The sequence below is a fragment of the Pediculus humanus genome, genomic scaffold (genome assembly GCF_000006295.1).
Source record: "Pediculus humanus corporis 1103172107855 genomic scaffold, whole genome shotgun sequence".
In the NCBI taxonomy this organism is placed as follows: domain Eukaryota; kingdom Metazoa; phylum Arthropoda; class Insecta; order Psocodea; family Pediculidae; genus Pediculus; species Pediculus humanus.
In genome coordinates this window covers 470,299-476,259 of record NW_002987435.1, presented here as the reverse complement: position 1 = coordinate 476,259, position 5,961 = coordinate 470,299, and the positions used below count along the sequence as shown (strand labels likewise).

Genomic DNA, 5,961 nt, shown 5'->3' with positions numbered 1-5,961 from the left:
ATTATTATTATTATTATGATATTTTTAAATATATTTATATAATTTCGTGAGGGGGAGAGGGTAGAAGGGTACTTTTTACCATTGTTTATGTTTTAAACGTGAAAATCATCATTAAAATAACCGGAAGTCACCGGAAAACCTACGGAAAAATAATCAAATAACTTATTAAAAGAGAAAAAAAGGAAAAATAACGATTTGTTTTTTTTTTTTTTTAAATAATAATTATAATTTTACGATTTTACCTGTAGCAGAAGAAAACATAAAAAAAAAAGTTAATAATTAAATAAAAATCTTTTGTTTAAAAAAAGTGGATTAAAAAAAATTAATCATATGTAATTAAAATAATATTTTTTATTTTTTAAGATATAATATTTAAATCCTGTTGTTGTTGTTATTCTTTTTGTATATATATAAAAGGTAATGTTTAATGATGGAAAATGATAATAATAATAATAATAATAATAATAATATTAACATGGGATCGTGAAGAAATAATTGAGTCTTTCTTTTTTTTCCATTGGCGCCAACAACATCAAATCGAGTTTTTCTTCTTCGTGATTTTTCCAATTAAAAATCAATTAATTTTTACTCTCGGACGACGAGACATTTTTTTTTTTTTTTTAATTTTACTTCCTTATTATTATTATTATTATTATTTTTTTTTTTTTAAAAATAATTCACTCATGCATAAATAATAATAAACGAAATAATAATAATAATAATAAAAGCGAGGAAGTTTTTTAAAAAAAAAACAAAAAAATTTTTTTTTATTTGTTATTATTATTACTCGAATAATTTAGAGGAAATAATAATAATAATAATAATAATTTTATATGTATAAAACGTTTAGAAATTAAAATGAATACTTTTACTTAATAATAATAATAATAATAATAATAATAATAATAATAATATAATTTTATTATCCACGTGTGTTTACGATTGTGTATTTTATTTATTAATTAATGGAAAAAATACTTTTTTTTTAACGTGTTATTTTAATAATTTTATTTATTAAAAAAATTTAACATAAATAAACGTTTGGGAAAAATGTTTAATAATTTAAAAAAAAGGAAAAAAGGAAGGAAAAAAAGGAAAAAATTTATAGTAAATGCTAACGATAAATTATGTAATAAATCAAGCTTGAGTTACCGAAAGGCGACGTCAATTTGGTCGGCGTCGGCGATCGAGGGCAAAACTTTCTCATTTATCATATATATATATAAAATTTTTTTGGGGGGATTGGGGGGGGGGGGGAGGGGAAAGGAAGGAAGTGAAAAGAAAAATATTAAAATTCACTCTTTTTTTTTTAATGCGAGATTTTCCTCTTTTTCCCCCCATTGCAAACGTTTATTATCACGTTTGAAATTTTTCTATAAAAAAAATTAATTATCGGGACATTCATTCAAATATTCAATTATTATTATTATTTAAATATTTAAAAAAAAATTAAATTAATTAAATTTAATTAAACAACAACAACAACAAAACCATATATGGTATTTATTGAAAAAATGCATCAATTTATTAAAAAAAAAAAAAAGGAAAACTCACGCACGTTTGTGTAATTTTCTATCTCTCTCTCTCTCTCTCTCTCTCTCTTTTTCTTCCGTGTGTGTGTGGGAGTGCGCGAATATTATTTATCTATAATCAGGCTAATTTTAAAAAAAAAATAAAATTTTATTTTATTCATAAAGTTAAAAAAAAAAAAAGAGGAAGTTGTTGTGTTAATTTATACGTATGTTTATTTATTTATTTATTTATTAAAAAATAATAATAATATTTTTTTTATAAATATTATAAAAGAATAATGATGATAATAATAATAATCGGAAACGTCGAAACAAAATAAATGAATTAGGAAAAGAAAAAGTAAAAAGGGGGCGAAAAGTAAGATAGAAAAAAAAAAAAAAAAAAAAGCTCCAGATGAGTTTGAAAAGGGGGGAAAAGACTTGCGCCCTAAGGTTCGACACAAGATGCTTTTCGCGCTGGTGGGGTGTGGCGCTCATTTCCGCAAAGAAAATCGCCACCAAAGCATTTAAAATTATTTTCTTTTCTTTTCTTCCCTTTTTTTTTTAGTTTTTCTCTTTATTATTTTTTTGGTTTTTATTTAAAATAAAATTTCGAAACGTTTTTTTTTTTTTTTTTTTTGATTTTTAGTTTAAAAAAATAGTATTAATAAATAAATAAATAAAAATAATTATTTTAAAGGAGAAAGAAAAACGCGTGAAGAGGAAAATTTTTTTTTTTTTTTTCTAAAAAAAAAAGGGATAGATGGAAGTTTGTTGTCAACTTCCGTCAGTTTTGTTTTTTTTCTTTTTTCTTTTCTTTTTCCTTTTTTTTTTTTTTTTTGTTAACAAAAGACGGCGTACAAAAGGCGTGCCTTTCGGTCAATAGTGTCAGCATCGGCTTGAGACTAATTTAATAAATAAGGTAAGAAAATATATATATTAACTATTATTATTATTATTATTAATAATATTGACAAAAATCTTATTTAAGTAATTAATGTTTGTTTTTGTTGTTAATTATTTATTATTATTATTATTATTAATTTTATATATTAAATCCAAGTTTTTTTTATGTTAAGAAACATGTTGAAAGAAAAAATAATAATAATAATAATAATAATAATAATAATAATAATTTTAAATAAGATTTTTTATTTGTTGTTTAATTCGATAATTTTTGTTTTTGTTTTCTCATTATTATTATTATTATTATTATTATTATTATTTTGGTAAATGATAATTGATGCACGTTTTTTTTTCTTAAACAAAATACAATTCACGCAAACTCTAACCGAAATTTTAAAATTAAATTTTTTAATTTTTTTTGTTTAAATTTTTTGATTTTTTTTTACAATAACAATAAAAAAAAATGGCAAATAAACAAAAAAAAAAAAATTTTAAATTTAAAATCAATAATTTATGATGATTTTTTCTATTCAAATTTACTTATGGCATGACAATAAATAAATTATTTCAAACGTTTACTATTATTAATAATAATAATTGTTATTGTTTATAAATTATTTGTTGTTAATTTAACAACAAAAATTCTGAAATAAATAAGAAAATAAAAGGATTAAACGCCCCAAAATGTTTAAACATATGGAAAAGTTTTCATCCCCAACAATATGTTATTAAGAAAATTGTTTATATCACTTCATTTTTTTGTTTACAACAATTAAATAATATATTTCTTTTTAGTTTTATTATTAATTTTTTAAAAATTTATTTATTGATGATTTTTAAACAAAAATTTGTTTGAGTGAACTTGTTAAAAATATTTTTTATTTAAATTTACATAAAATTTTTTGGTTGTTAAAAATAATTATGACAATTGTAATTATTTATTTATTGTATTAAAAAAAAAAAGGAAGAAAAAAGGTCATAATTATAAAATATTTATGAATTTTTATAAATTTTGGAATGCTAAGAATCCAGACATATTGCCATATCCATGGCAACTGGATCTATTCAACCCTCGACTTTCCAATGAAAACAACTTTTGTTAATTTTTTTCTTTTTTCCCATTTTTTTCCCATTTTTTTTTTTTTTTTTTTGATGTAATTGTTGTTTTCCTTCAATTGATTTTTATTCGTTTCATATTTATTTTTAAAAAAAATTTTTTTCCCTCCCCCCCCTTTTTTTTAAATAAAGGATTTAAATTTTTAAAATCTTTTCAATATTATTATTATTATTATTATTATTACTTTTCAATGAAATTTTATAAGTTAATTGCTTCGAATTCCTTTTTTTTAAATTCTCCCTTTCATCTTTTAATAATAAATTTTTCTCTTTTTTTTTTCTTTTGAATTAGAATAAAAAATTTATTTGGAAAAAAAAATTAAATTTGACCTTTTGACATGTCAATAATATGTTACCATATTGTAACATTTATTATTATTATTTATTAATTAATTGCCATATTTATTTTTTTTTATTTGGTCCAGGGAAATAATATAAATGTGATTTTATTTTATTTTTATTTCAGGGTGAGATATGTGACATGACATCACTCTAAATTTTGATAGGCCTTTGTTTGAAAGTAATAAAAAAAAATTGGTCTCATTATTGAAAGTGGAAAAATTTTGGATATATCATTACATTTTTGTTTAAAAAAAAAAGGTGTTATTAACAAATGGAAAGAGATAAATGTTATTAAAAACTTTCATGGAAAATTTAATATGCTGGGAAAAGTCATAAAATTTATAAATTTTTAACCAATATTTTTTTAAATTCAATGGTTAAAAGGTGGTTAATTTTATCTTTTATCTTAATTACATATATATATATATGTAGTGTTATTGTGTACCTTTTTTCAAAACCTTAATACTATCTTTATAAAATATTATTACTAAATAAACATTAAAAATTTGTTTAATTTTTTTAAACTTCAAAGAAACAAAAATAAAAAATGTTTTAGTTCTTAAGATAAATAAATAATATTTAACTCATTCAATTTAAAAGTAAATAAATAAATAAATAGTTTCTAGGTATAAACTTTAGATATTATTAAACTTAATTTTATGGATTTAATAAAACATTTTTTTCCCATTTTTTTTTTTTTTTTTTTTTTACTGAGTGTAAAACATTCAAGTTTGAATTTAAAATATTATGAAAATTTTAAAAGTTTCCTCTCTCTCAAGTATTATTGAAATATTTGAAATTTTAAATCGATTAAACTGTTACTATATTTAAAAAAAAAAAAAAAAAAATTTTCTTCAATTGTTCAACCGCCATTTTCTTTAATATTTTTTTTATATGTTTTTCTCTTTAAAAAATTTATTGTGAAGCAAAATTTTTATTTAAAAGTTTACAATTAATGACCTAATTATTATTTTATTTATAATTTAGTCTTTTTCAGGTTTTAACAAATTGAAAAATAAAAAAAAAAAAATTTAAACAAACTTTTTATATGTGATATTGTTTTGTCATAAACGCAACAAAATTAATTTAATTAAAGGTTTTCCTAATGAAATTTTTTTTTCTTTTTTCTTTTGCAGATGAGATAGACAAATAAGAACAATGAAATTCATTTAAATATTGAAAAGAAATATTAATTAAAATATTATTTATAACTTGGTTGGTCACGCGTATTCTTGGGGAATTAACACACCAAAAGAGATGTTATTGCTTGAGAATACACGTAGCTGACAAGTTTGAGCATCACCTATACAATTACATTTAAAACAAAAAAATTATTTTTGTAAGTATTACAATTTTATATTATTATTTCAATAATTTAATTTAAAAGTTATTTAAATAAATAAATTTTTATGCATTACTGTTTAAAATATTTTTATTTTATTATGTATAAATGTTTTTTTTTAACCTTAAAACTCTTTTCTATTGTTATTAAATGATTTTGTATTTGAAAACAGTATTATGACAAATTTTAGTAACATTATATAACAGTCCATAGTTAAAATAAAAAAAAGTAGTAAAAATTTTGAGCATATTAATTATCATAATATAATAATAATAATAATATAAAATATATTTGCTTATCAAGCTTCAACTTTTAATGTAATAATGATTGTAAAAAAAAAAAAAAAAAAAGCTGAGGTATGTAGTTTTTAAGAAATAAAAAAAAAATAATACAATAAAATAAACATTTTCAAAGTGTAGTAAAATTAAATTATTAGGATAAAAAAAAACTTTTTGAGTTCAATAAGAAGTTGACAAGTTCAAAATAACCAACTAATTTTCACGGGATTTTTTTTAAATTCAATAAAATTTCCATATTTGATTTGCTTCTATAACTTAATGATAAATTATTCGTTATTTGTTATAAAAAAAAATTATTTTTAAATGACGTGTTTGACAAATAAATTAAACTTAAAAAAAAAAAGTTAAAAAACACGTTTAAAAAATCTACACTAACAAAGCGTAACCCAAAAATCCCATAAGCGAATAAAATTATTTCCTTATTTTATTCTTATTTTCCTTTCAT

General features: G+C 19.3%; 1 non-coding gene across 1 annotated transcript; it reads left to right on the top strand.

Annotated features, from left to right (window-relative positions):
- The first annotated feature begins 5,082 nt into the window (after positions 1-5,082).
- Phum_PHUM380550 lies at positions 5,083-5,169 on the top strand. Its single transcript, XR_009833527.1, has one exon. It is a non-coding gene; the product is annotated as a microRNA, putative (microRNA).
- Positions 5,170-5,961: the final 792 nt, after the last annotated feature.